We start from the raw sequence: 13,288 nt of genomic DNA on the forward strand, positions 1-13,288 counted from the left end.
CCTTTGGCGATGATCTTTTCATCCTCACTCTCCACAGGTACAGTGCTGGAAGATTGGAAAGACAGAACAGGGATAACCCTGGAAATTACAGACCAGTTAGTCTTACGTCAGTGGTGGGCAAATTATTGGAAAAGGCTCCGAGAGACAGGATTTATGGTCACTTGGAAAGGCACAGTTTGATTTGTGATAGCATGGATTTGTGAGGGGTAGATCATGCCTCAGAAACCTAATTGAATTCTTTGAAGAGGTGACCAAACATGTGGATGAAGGTAGAGCAGTGGTTGTGGTATACATAGATTTAAGTAGGGCATTTGATAAGGTTCCCCATGGTAAGCTCATGCAGAAGGTAAGGAAGCATGGGATAGGGGGAAATCTGGCAGATTGGATTCAGAATTGTCTGACCCTTGGAAGACAAAAGGTGATAGTGGACGGAAAATATTCAACATGGTGCTCAGTTACGAGTGGTGTACCACAAGGATCTGTCCTGGGTTCTCTTCTATTTGTGATTTTTGCAAATGATTTGGATGAAAGAGTGGAAGGATGGATTAGCAAGTTCGCAGATGATACGAAGGTGGGTCATGTGGACAGTGCAGAGGGTTGGCCTAGGTTACAAAGTGGCATTGATAGAATGCAGAGCTGGGCTGAGAAGTGGCAGATGGAGTTCAACCCTGAAAAGTGTGAGGTGATTCACTTTGGAAGAACAAACTTGAAAGCAGAACATGGGGTTAACAGAAAGATTCTTGGCAGTGTGGAGGTGCAGAGGGATCTTGGGGTTCATGTTCATAGTTCCCTGGAAGTTGCCACCCAGGTGCATAGATGTGAAGAATTTTCTGAAGAAGGGTCTAGACCCAAAACGTCAGCTTTCCTGCTCCTCTGATGCTGCTTGGCCTGCTGTGTTCATCCAGCTCTTCACGTTGTTATCTCAGATTCTCCAGCCTCTGTAGTTCCTACAATTTCCGGGATGAGTTTAACATTATCTATCACCTGTAAGGTACCTGCACTTGCTCAGTGGAGGTTAAAATGTAAAATACCATTTATGCCCCAGTCTCACCTGCCAATTCCCAGCTCCCTGACTGTCATCAAAGTATTCAGCATCCTGGGCTTGGGTATCAGTAATGGCGCTCTCTGTTGCACTTGGCGCTCCAGAATCAGTCTGTAATGTTTCTCTGCATTCAGCTTGCTGGGTGCCGCTGTGTGTCTGTTCTACTCAGGGTGCGGGGTTGACGGATGCTGCCTATTCAGGGTCAGGGGTTCCCGGGAACACAAAGGAACGGAGACTGGGAGCTGGTACCGAGTCTGGAACAGACAGGTAAGCAGCAGCCGTATGGCCCCTTCTGGCGGGTGTGCAGCCTAGTTGCCCTGCTCTTATTCTCCTTCGACCTCCCAGGGAAAAAGTGGCAATGGTGTCCGGCGGAAAGGCGTTTGCTGCAACGAGCCGGTGCCGAGGCTGCATTGTCTCAGCATCTCAGGGAAGCTGCTTAAAGACACAGGCATGTAGTTGGCAGGGCTGACAAATTTTTACTGACGTGAAAAGGAGACAAGTGTTTTACCGCCAGGAAGCTGTTTTGAACCCTATGTGTCGGTGTTACAGAAGCAGTTTCGAAGGTGGTTCATGTTCAGTGCAGCTGTAGATGGGGGTCTGGCCAAGGAGAGGATAAGTTTGGGGTGGTGATGAATCCCCATTACAACTCCAAACCAGGGCTAGGGGAACTGTTCCCCTGTGGAATGGACTGTCTGTCACTATGGAGAGGGGGTTTCTGGTAGTTGGTAGTCTGGTGGTGATTGTCATCGGGGGGGGGTAGGGGTGACCAACTCACTGGGTAAGGGTGGGGCAGATTGACTGCAGTTGAGGGGCCTTGGTCAATGGATTGGGGATTTGATTTAACATTTTGCTGTTCAAAGCTTGTTAGAAATAGTCCGTGAGTGTGCCAGAACCAGAGAGAGAGAGAAACTGTGCTGTTGGAGCCAAAGCCTGCTTGTGGTCAGTAGAATGTTGTGGCTTTTGGAAATGGTGCTGCACTGATTATTGTATCTTCTGTGACACTGTATCGCAGCCTTTGTGAGATTTTTTCTTACCACTCAATGCTGAATTTACATCACTTAAGGTTCTTGTCACCCAGAGATGAGTTAATTCCTTTAAAGATCCAAGTGGCTCTGATGTACCAGCCTCAACATATAAACATATGAAGCAGAAGTAGGCGATTAGTTCCTTGAGTTTGCTCCACTGTTCAGTAAGGTCATGGCAAGTCTGATTGCAACATCATTGCACTTTGGAGGTTTGGTGCAGACTCAATGGGCCAAATGGCCTCTTTCCACACTGTAGGTATTCTATAATTCCATTCAAAGAATAGAATAATAGCATATTCCTTAAAATACATTAACTTAGTAAATGATGAAATTCTGAAAGACCTGGTTATGCTTACATGATGAAGACAAGACGTTAGCGTTCAGGTGTAACAAGCAATTAGGAAATCATAAGACATGCTGTCCTTTATTTCAAGAGGATTGAAGTACAAGAGAAAGGAAGCCTTGTTGTACAGGCCTTTGGCGCTGATTTGATCTCCTTATCTGAGGAATGATATATTTACATTGGGTAATTGAGATTAAGATCATCCTTTCTCCACCAAATAATCACGTTTGTACTGACTCATTTGGTAGTTTCCCCACCTTGAAAATGAACTCACATCATTTTCTAGTTTCTGATCTGTCTCTCCTCATAGGCTTCCAGATTTCATCCTGTACCGTGAAACCTACCTTCTTTTGATTATAATACCACAAAACTGGAGGCGGTGCTGAGCCTGCACAGTCAAAAATATTAATAACTGAAATAGAGTATTAGAGATGCTGGAGATCTGAACTGAAAGCAGAAAGTGCTGAAGAAACTCAGCAGATCTGGCAGTGTGCATGAAAATAGAAACAGCATCAACGTTTCATGTTTGGCATGACTCTTCTTTGGAAGAATGTTAACTCTGTTTCTCCCTTCACAGGTGACTTCAGACCTGCTGAGTTTCTCCAACATTTTCTGTTCAAAAATAATAAGTTGCATTAAGGTAGTGCATTCAGAATAATAGAATGGACTGTCAGGGGAATGTAGCACTGACAGCCAGGTTTCTGGTACCGAGACTGACTGTATTGTAACAAGGGGTGAAACAGGTTCCAAGTGATTGATTGTGATAGGGGGACTCTAGTCAGAGACACAGACAAGAGTTTCTATGACCGACAGCAAGACAACGGAATGGTGTGTTGCCTTGCTGGTGCCAGGGTCAAGGATGTCTCAGAGAGGGTGCAGAATATTCTTAAAGAGAGTGACCGGCAAGAGATTGTTGTACGTGTTGGTAACCAACAATGTAGGCAGAGAAAAGGATCAGGTTCTGAGGAGAGAATATAAGAAATTAGAAGGTTGACAAAGTAAGTCCTTAAGGATAGTAAAATGTGGATTACTCCAATTGCCACATGCTAGTGACAGTAGGAAAGGATGATAGAGCGGATGAATGCATGGCTGAAGAGCTGGTGCAGGGGAAAAGGATTCACGTTTTTGGATCATTGGAATCTCTTCGGGTGTAGAGGTGGCTGTATAAGAAGGACTGGTTGCACCTGAATTGGAAGGGGACTAACATACTGGTTGGGGAAATTTGCTATTCAGGATGCTTTAAACTAGAGCGGGGGGTGTGGTGGGCAGGGATGATCCAAGAGATAGTCTCAAACTCTTTGGTTTTCTCACTAAGATAACAAGGCGAAGAGCTGGATGAGTCTGAGACTGGTACAGTTGAGAAAAGGAACCAGTAAAACAGTCAAAGCAGGCAGGAGCAAGACAGAGAATAAGGTTGGACTCATAAATTGAACTGCATTTATAGCAATGCAGGAGACCTGACACGTAGGGCAAATGAACTTGGGTCAGGATTAGGAACGGGGGCCTGGGACCTCGCAGCTGTTACAGAGATATGGCTCAGGGGTGGATGTTTGCAGGTAAAAGAATGGCTGGAAAAGGGAAGCCTTCAAAAATGAAATAATGAGATGTAGAACAGGCCCTTCGGCCCTCGATGTTGCGCCGACCTGTGAACTAATCTAAGCTCCGCCCCCTACACTATCCCATCATATAATAAGAGTCCAGAGACAGAGTGTTCCTGTTAGGGTGAAGGGCAAGGCTGGTAGAGGTAAGGAATGCTGGATGACTAGAGAAATTGAGATTTTGGCCAAGAATAAGAAGGAAGCATATGTCAGGTTTAGACAGCAGAGATCAAGTGAATCCTTAGAGTGTAAAGGCGGTAGGAGTATACTTAAGAGAAAAATCAGTAGGGCAAAAAGGGGACATGAGATAGCTTTGGCAAATAGGGTTAAGAAAAATCCAAAGTAATTCTATAAATATATTAAGGACAAAAGCGTAACTAGGGAGAAAATAGGGCCCCTTAAAGATCAACAAGGGTGCCTATGCATGGAACCGCAGAAGAGTTATTTAGTAAGTATTTTGTATGAATATTTACTGTGGAGAAGGATATGGAAGGTAGAGAAGGTGGGGAAATAGAGACCTCCTGAAAAATGTCCATATTACAGAAGAGGAGGTGCTGGATGTCTGAAAATGCATAAAGATAGATAAATTTCTGTAATCTGATCAGGTGTACCCTAGAACTATATGTGAAATGATTGCTGGGCCCGTTGCTAAGATATTTGTATCTTCAATAGCCACAGGCAAGGAGCTGGAGGTTGGCTAACACAGTGCCACTATTTAAGAAAGGTGGTAAGAAAAAGCCAGGGAGCTATAGACCGGTGAGCCAGACATTGGTGGTGGGCAGGTTGATGGAGGGATTCCTGAGGGAGAGGATTTACATGGACTAATTAGGCAAGGACTGATTAGGAATAGTCAATATGGCTGTGCACTGGACATTACGTCTCACTTACTTAATTGAAATTTTTGAAGAAGTAACGAAGGGGATTGATGAAGGCAGAGCCATGGATGTGATCTGTATGGATTTCAGTAAGACTTTGGACAAGGTTCCTTATGGTAGACTGGTTAACAAGGTTAGATCATACAGAATAGAAAGAGAACTCGCTATTTGGATGCAGAACTGGCTTGAAGGTAGAAGACAGAGGGTGATGGTGGAGGGGTCACTTTACAGAAGGGGAGGCCACAAGGATGGGGGCTGGGTCCACTGTTTTTCATCATTTATATAAATGGTTTGGATGTGGACATAGGAGGTAAGATTGGCAAATATACAGATGAAACCAAAATTGGAGGAGTAGTGGACAGCAAAGAAGGTTACCTCAGAGTATAATGAGATCTTGACCAGATGAGCCAACAGACTGAGGACTGGTTGGAGTTTAGATAAATATAAGGTGCTGCATTTTGGGAAGGCAAAACAAGGCAGGACTTATATACTTAATGGTAAGATTGTGGGGAGTGCAGGTTCATAGTTCCTTGAAAGTGGAGTTGCTGGTAGATAAGGTAGTGTAAAAGGCATTTGGTACACTTGCTGTTTTTGTTCAGACGTTGGGTATAGGAATTGGGAGGTTATGTTGCGGCTGTACAGGACATTGGTCAGGCCACTATTGGAATACTGTGTGCAATGCTGGTCTCCCTTCTATAGGAAGGATATTGTGAAACTTGAAAGCGTTCAGAAAAGATTTAGAACATAAGACATTGGAGTGGAGGTAAGGCCATTCGGCCCATTGAGTCCACTCCACCATTTAATCATGGCTGATGGGCATTTCAACTCCACTTACCTGCACTCTCCCCATAGTCTTATTTCCTTGCAAGATCAAGAAATGATCAATCTCTGCCTTGAAGACATTTAACGTCCCGGCCTCCACTGCGCTCCATGGCAATGAATTCCACAGGCCCACCACTCTCTGGCTGAAGAAATGTCTCCTCATTTCCGTTCTAAATTTACCCCCTCTAAATCTAAGGCTGTGCCCACGAGTCCTAGTCTCCCCGCCTAACAGAAACAGCCGTCCAGCGTCCACCCTTTCTAAGCCATGCATTATCTTGTATGTTTCTATTAGATCGCCCCTCAACCTTCTAAGCTCTAATGAATACAATCCCAGGATCCTTAGCCGTTCATCGTATGTTAGACCTACCATTCCAGGGATCATCCATGTGAATCTCCGCTGGAACGCTCTAGTGCCAGTATGTCCTTCCTGAGGTGTGGGGCCCAAAATTGGACACAGTATTCTAAATGGGGGCCATTTACAATGATGTAGCCAAGGTTGGAGGATTTTAGCTGTAGGGAGAGGCTGAATAGACTGGGGCTAATCACCCTGGCGTGTTGGAGGCTAAAGAGTGACCTTAGAGGTTTATAAAATCATGAGGGGCATGGATAGGGTGAATAGGCAAGGTCTTTTCCCCAGGGTAGGGGAGTCCAATGCTAGAGGGCAAGGTTTAAGGTGAGAAGGGAAAGATTTAAAAAGGACCTAAGGGACAACTTTTTCACACAGAGTTGTACATGTATGAGCTGCCAGAGGAAGTGGTGGAGGCTGGGAAAATTACAACATTTAGAAGACATCTGGATGGGTATATGCATAGGAAGGATTTAGAGAGATGTGGCCCAAATGCTGTCAAATGGGACTAGATTTATTCAGGAACAAAAACAAAGTTGCTGGAAAAGCTCAGCAGGTCTGGCAGTATCTGTGAAGGAGAAAACAGAGCTAACGTTTCAGGTCATGTGACCCTTCCTTTAATCAGGATATTGGTCAGCATGGACGAGTTGGACCAAAGGGTCTGTTTTCGTGCTGTTTGTCTCCATGGCTCCGCTGCAATCCAGATATGGCCTGACCAAATGTTTTGTGCAAATGTAAGATGATATATCAACTCCTGACCTCAGTGCTCTGATCGATGGAGGCAAGAGTGTCAAACGGTTTCTTCACTACCTGTCTACCTGTGACGCCACCTTCAGGAAACTATGTACATGCATGCCTAGCTCTGTCTGTTCGACAACACTCCCCAAAGCCTAATCATTAAAAATCTAAGCCCTGCCTTGGTTTATCTTGCCGAAGTATAACACCTTGCATTTATCCGCATTAAATTCCATCTGCCATTCCATGGACCATGGGCCCAGTTGGCCAAGATCCCATTGTACGCTGAAATATTCTTCTTCAGTGTCTTCCGTACCACCAATTTTGGTAGCCATGATGTGGAGGCTCCAATGTTGCACTGGTTTGGACATGGTCACAAAAGAAACAACACCAAGTTATAGTCCAACAGGTTTATTTGAAAATGAGCTTTCGGAGCCTTAGTCCCTCAGTTGTTACTGAGAGAGGTAGTATCAGACACAGAATTTATAAGTAGAAGATCAAAGGTTCACACCATTGAGGATGTGCTAAAAATTAACCTAAGTTGCTGTTAAGTCCTTAATCATTTAGGATGTTTTAATTGATTAATAAGTATGTGTAAATCTCCAAATTTCTTTCAACTCACATTCCTGAGAAAACTAAAGGTTTTATCAGTGTAAATAAGAAGTGATGTTTTAGGTCAGACAATGCAGGTTAGGGGTGAAACCTTGTTCAGATTCTGTTTGTGTTTTAGTTTGGAGTCAGACTGGTTTTATTTCTAAAGTAGGAACTTATAAAACGCCATATTAACTGTCTATAAATTGTGTGCTTTTTAAACAAAGTAAAATGTATCTGCAAATATAAATTCATCCCATAGAAAGAGAGAGAGAGTGTGTGTGTGTGTGTGTGTGTGTGTGTGTGTGTGTGTGTGTGTGTGTGTGTGTGAGAGAGAGAGAGAGAGCGCGCACGCGTGCAAGAGAGTATAATGTAGTGGGGTCACCTGTTGTGTGACATGAGCCCAAGATCCCCATTGAAGCCGTCCTCATGGGTACCAAACTTGGCTGTTAGTCTCTGCTTGGTGACTCCGTGTCGGGATACACAGCATGTTCATGTTGCGCTGCTGGTGACCCCACACACACACAGTTTCTGGCTCTCTGGCTCTCTCGCTCTCTCACACACACACGCACACCTTTTCTCCTCTCACATGCACACACTCTTTCTCCTCCTCTCTCTCTCACTGACACAAACACACACTCTCTCCCCCCTCACTCACTCCCTTCCCTCTCCCCATCTCACACACACACACTTTCTCTTCCCCATACACTCATACCGACTCTCTTTCCCCCCCACCCCCGCCCCATTTCTTCCACACAGTCTTTCTGACATTAAGCTCCTTTAACAGATAATGTTACAAAAGTGAATACTTTGGCTCTGAGTCCTGCCACACTAAGTTGTGAATGGTGGTAGAAAATTAAATGTTTCACTGGAGTTAGAAACTCTACAAATATTGCCATTGTCAATAACGGGAAAGCAGGCACATCAGTGGAAAAAATAAAGCCAAAGCATTCGCAGCAATCTTCTGCCAAAAGTGTCGAGTGAATGATTAATCTCAGCCTGCTGCACAGGTTCTTAGCATCTCAGATTCCAATTTACACCAATTGAATTCTCTTCAGATGATACTAAGAAACTGCTGGAGTCACCAGATAGCACACAAGCTATGAGCCCTGACAGCTTTCTCGCAATAGTACTGATGATGTGCTTTAGAACTTGCTACACCCTCTGCCAAGCTGTTCCAGTACATGTAAAACACTGGCATCAATTGGATGCTGTTTGAAAATTGCCCTGGTATGCTCCTTACACAAGCAGTGTGAATCAAAACTTGCTGATTACTGCCCATCAAACTACTCTCAAACATCAATAAGACGATGGGAAGATGTCATCAATAATGTTTGCTCAACAATGAGCTGCTCACTCATACTCAGTCTGGGTTCCACTCAGAGTCATTCAGCTTCTAACCTCATTACAGCCTTGGCCCAAGGATGGGATAAAAGACGCTGAATTCTAGAGGTGAGATGAGAGCGATTCCTCTTGATGTCAAAACTGCATTCGACAAATTGTTACATCAAAGAGCCTGAACACAACTGGAGTAAATGGGAATTGGGGAAAACTCTCAGCTGGTTAGACTCATACCTAGTACATAGGAAGGAGGTCTTCTTGGAGGTCAGTCATCTCAGTTTCAGGATATCTCTGCAGGAGTTCCTCAGTGTACTGTCCTAAGCTCAACCATCTTCAGATACCTCATCAATGACTTTCCCTCTGTCATAAGCTCATAAATGGGATTTTTGCTGATGATAGCACAATGTTCAGCACTATTCACAACTCCTCAGATACTGAAGCAGTCCAAATGTAGCAAGGCTTGGACTGTGTTCAGGTTTGGGCTGACAAGTGGCAGGTATCATTTGTGTTATGTAAGTGCCAGGCAATAACTATCTCCAACATGAGAAAATCTAACCATCACCCGGGAGCATTCAATGGCATTACCATCACTGAATACTCTATTGTCAACATCCTGGGAGTTACCATTGACAGAAACTCAACTCGACTAGCCAGTTAACTATTGTGATAACAAAAGCAAAGGCTAGTAATCCTGCAGTGAATAACTCACATCCTGATTCTCCAAAACCTGTTAATCATATGCAAGGCACAAGTCATGAGTGTGATGGAATACCACCACCGCCCCCCCCAACTTGTCCAGCTCCAACAACACTCAAAGCTTGATACAATCCAGGACAAAGCAATCGCTTAATTGGCACGGCTTCCAATACCTTCAACATTAACTCCCTTCACAATTGGGTAGGTCTACAGTAGGATCACATTATACCATCTACCAGAGGTACTACCGCAACTCAGTAAGGTTCCCCCAAAAACACCTTCTAAATCCAAATCCGAACCCAAACCCTCTTGCAGCAGTGCCCAAATCTTGAGCAAGTGAGAAATTGACACATTTAATCTGGTCCTCATGTTTGGACTTGGTTACAGGCTTTGAGGCCTGTGTTTCCCAGGATCAGGCTGCGTGGGTGAATAGTTGTTAATGGGGAATGTTAGTGACTAACAACGGGGGGTGTGTAATGGCAGGCTATGTGGTGACAAGGCCAGGTGTGTGGGATGGAGCGCTGGGATATGAGAGAGTTTAGGCACTAAAATGATTGAGCTCAATATTGAGCCCAGAAGGCTGTAGGGTCCCTAAGTGGAAAATGAGGTATTATTCCTCCAGCTTGTGTTGGGTTTCACTGGAACACTGCAGCAAGCCAGAGACAGAGATTTTCTGCAGGGATCAGGATGGTGCATTCAAGTAACAGGCAACAGGTAGTTCAGGGTCTTCTTTTACGAGCGGAACGTAGATGTTCTGCGAAGCGGTCGCCAAGTCTACGCTTTGTTTCCCCAGTGTAGAGGAGACCACATTGTGAGCAACAAATGCAGTATACTAGATTCTAGAAAGTGCAGGTGAAGTGTTGCTTCATCTGGAAGGTATGTTTGGGCCCTTGGACACCGGGGATAGAGGAGGTAAATGGGCAGTTGTTGCACCTTCGCTGGTTACTGGGGGAAGTGCCATAGGGCTATGGGGAGGTGTTGGGGGTGAAGGAAGTATAGACCAGGGTGTCCCGGAGAGAACAGTCCCTGTGGAAGGCGGACAAGGGAGAAGAGAGGAATATGTGTCTGGTGGTGGCATCTTGCTGGAGGTGGCGGAAATGGCGCCTGATGATCTTCTGGATGTGGATGCTGGTGGGATGGTAGGTGAGGATATTGGGAACCCTATAGCCTGCAATTACATATCCCCTGTTGTTAGTCGCTAACAGTCCCCATTAACAACTCTTCACTTTCCCAGCCTAATCATTTAAAAGATCCTGAACTACCTTTAAGCCTACTACTTCAATGCACCACCCTGCTCCCTGGCCAACACCTCTGTCTCTGGCTACTTCAGTTGAGGAAGAACATGGACATTTCGAAGGCTCCCTTGTCAAAGTTGGCTTCAGCTAAACATATGCGATGGAGACGGAGGAACTGAGAGAATGGGATGGAGACTTTATAGGAAGTGGGGTGTGAGAATGTAGAGCCCAGGTAGCTGTGGGAGTCAGTGAGTTTGTAATGGATATTAGTGGCCAGTCTATCCCCAGAAATGGAAACAGAAATGTCAAGGAAGGGAAGGGAGGAGTCAGAGATAGACCAGGTGAAAGTGAAGGCAGGGTGGAAATTGGAGGCAAAATTGTTGAAGATTTCCAATTGCAGACAAGAGAGGAAAGCAGCACCGATGATATCATTGATGTATCGAAGAAGGAGTTGTGGGTGGGGCCTGAATAGGACTGGAACAAGGAATGTTCCATGTACCCCACGAAGAGACAGGCATAACTAGGGCCATGCAGGTACCATGGCAACCCCTCTTACCTGTAGAAAATGAGAGGAGTTGAAAGAGAAGTTGTTGATGGGGACAAGCTTGATCAAGTGGAGGAAGGTGGTAGTGGATGGGGATGGTTCAGGTCCTTGCTCCAGGAAGAAGCAGATAGCCCTAAGACCCTCCAGGTGGAGAATGGACGTGGAAAGCAATTGCAAAGCATGGTAAAGAGGTGGTTGGAGCCAGTAAACTGGAGGTTTTGAAATCGGTGTACGACATCAGATGAATCATGGATGTATATGGATAGGGATTGGATCAGGGAGGAGAAGACTGAGTCAAGGTAGGAAGACATTAGTGCTGTGGGCACGAGCAGGCTGAAACAATGGGTCTGCCCAGAGAATCCTGTTTGTGGATTTTTAGCAGGAGGTAGAAACGAGCTGTACAGTGTTGGGGAACTATTAGTTTGGAAGCGGAGTTGGGGAGATCACCAGATGAAATGAGATCAGTTACCGTAGTGGATACAATGGCCTGATGTGCCATGATGAGTTCATGGTCCAGGGGAAGGTAGGAGAAGGTATCTCTGAGAGTTGGCGCTCAGCCTCGGCAAGGTAGAGGTCAGTACGCCAGACTACAACAGCACCACCCTTATCGGCAGGCTTAATGACAAAGTCAGGGTTAGACCTGAGTGCACAGAGTGCAGTCAGTTCAGAGGCAGATAGATTGGATTTGGTGAGAGGTGCAGTGAAATTGAGGCTACTAATGTCACGTCAACAGTTCTCAATGAAAAGATCAAGTGCAAGTAAAAGGCCGGAGGGAGGGGTCCAGGTGGAGGGAGAGTGTTGGAGTTGGGCAAAGGGGTCTGTGGGAGGGGGGAGAGGATACTTGTCCAAAGAAATAAGCATGGAGGCGAAGGTAGTGGAAGAAAAGTTCGGTGTCGTGTCATGCCCAAAATTTGTCAAGGTAAGAGTGCAGAGGGATAAAGCTGAGGCCTTTGCTGAGTACAGAGTGTTCATCATCAGAGAGCGGAACGTTAAGAGGGATGGTGAATACCTAAGAGGAGGTGGGGGGGTTGAGGGAAGGGGTACAGTCAGAGCAAAGTTGAGGAGAGGAAGGTTCAGGAGGGCTATGCGTATTTTTGAGTTGTTGCCACTTCCAAGCTAATAGTCACCCAACTCCACGCAGCTCATTTCTACATCCTGCCTAAAATCCACAAACAGAACTGTCAGGGCAGACCCATTGAATCAGCCTGCTCGTGCCCCACAGAACTAATCTCTTCCTACCTTGACTCAGCCTTCTCCCCCCGGTTCAATCACTACCCACATACATCCATGATTCACCTGACACTTTATGGCAGTTTCAAAGTTTCCCGTTTAACGGCTCCAGCCATCTCCTCTTTACCATGGACGTGAATTCCTTAACATGTCCATACCGCACCATGACAGTCTTAGGACTCTCCACTTCTTCCTGGAGCAAAGACCTGAACCATCCCCATCCACCACCACCCTCCTCTGCTTGGTCGAGCTTGTCCTCACCCTCAACAACTTCTCTTTCAACACCTCTCGTTTTCTTCGGATAAGAGGGGTTGCCATGGTACCTGCATGGCCCTAGTTATGCCTGTCTCTTCATGGGGTAGGTGGAACTTTCCTTGTTCCAGTCCTATTCAGGCCCCATCCTCAATTCTTTCTCCGATACATTGATGATATCATCGGTGCTGCTTTCTTCTTTCGTCTGCAATTGGAAATCTTCATTAATTTTGCCTCCAATTTCCACCCTGCCCGCACTTTCAGCTGGTCTGTCTCTGACTCCCTTCCCTTCCTTGACATTTCTGTTTCCATTTTTGGGGATAGACTGGCCACTAATATCCATTACAAACTCACTGACTCTCACAGCTACCTGGGCTCTACATCCTCACACCCCACTTGCTGTAATGTCTCCATCCCATTCTCTCAGTTCCTCCGTCTCCATCGCATATGTTTGGATGAGGCCAACTTTGACAAGGGAGCCTCTGAAATGTCCATCTTCTTCCTCAGCCGAGAATTCCCCAGCTCCATTGTTGACAGGGCCCTCAACCAGGTCCAACCCATCTCCCGCACTTCGGCCCTCATTCCTTCTCTTCACTCCCGCAGCAGCGATAGT

General features: G+C 45.6%; 1 protein-coding gene across 4 annotated transcripts in view; it reads left to right on the plus strand.

Moving 5' to 3' along the window:
* apba2b (amyloid beta (A4) precursor protein-binding, family A, member 2b) overlaps window positions 1–13,288 on the plus strand; it is a 164,989-nt gene that overhangs the window by 62,376 nt on the left and 89,325 nt on the right. Inside the window, exon 1 of one of the 4 annotated variants that reach the window (XM_059640143.1) lies at window positions 1,248–1,309. The exons of 2 other annotated variants lie outside the window; for them this stretch is intronic. The gene's annotated coding sequence lies outside the window, so the exon portion shown is untranslated. Of the gene's footprint in view, window positions 1–1,247; window positions 1,310–13,288 lie in introns of those variants that run through there. One more of the 4 variants, XM_048520786.2, reaches the window with a different exon arrangement.

The sequence above is a fragment of the Stegostoma tigrinum genome, chromosome 36 (genome assembly GCF_030684315.1).
Source record: "Stegostoma tigrinum isolate sSteTig4 chromosome 36, sSteTig4.hap1, whole genome shotgun sequence".
In the NCBI taxonomy this organism is placed as follows: domain Eukaryota; kingdom Metazoa; phylum Chordata; class Chondrichthyes; order Orectolobiformes; family Stegostomatidae; genus Stegostoma; species Stegostoma tigrinum.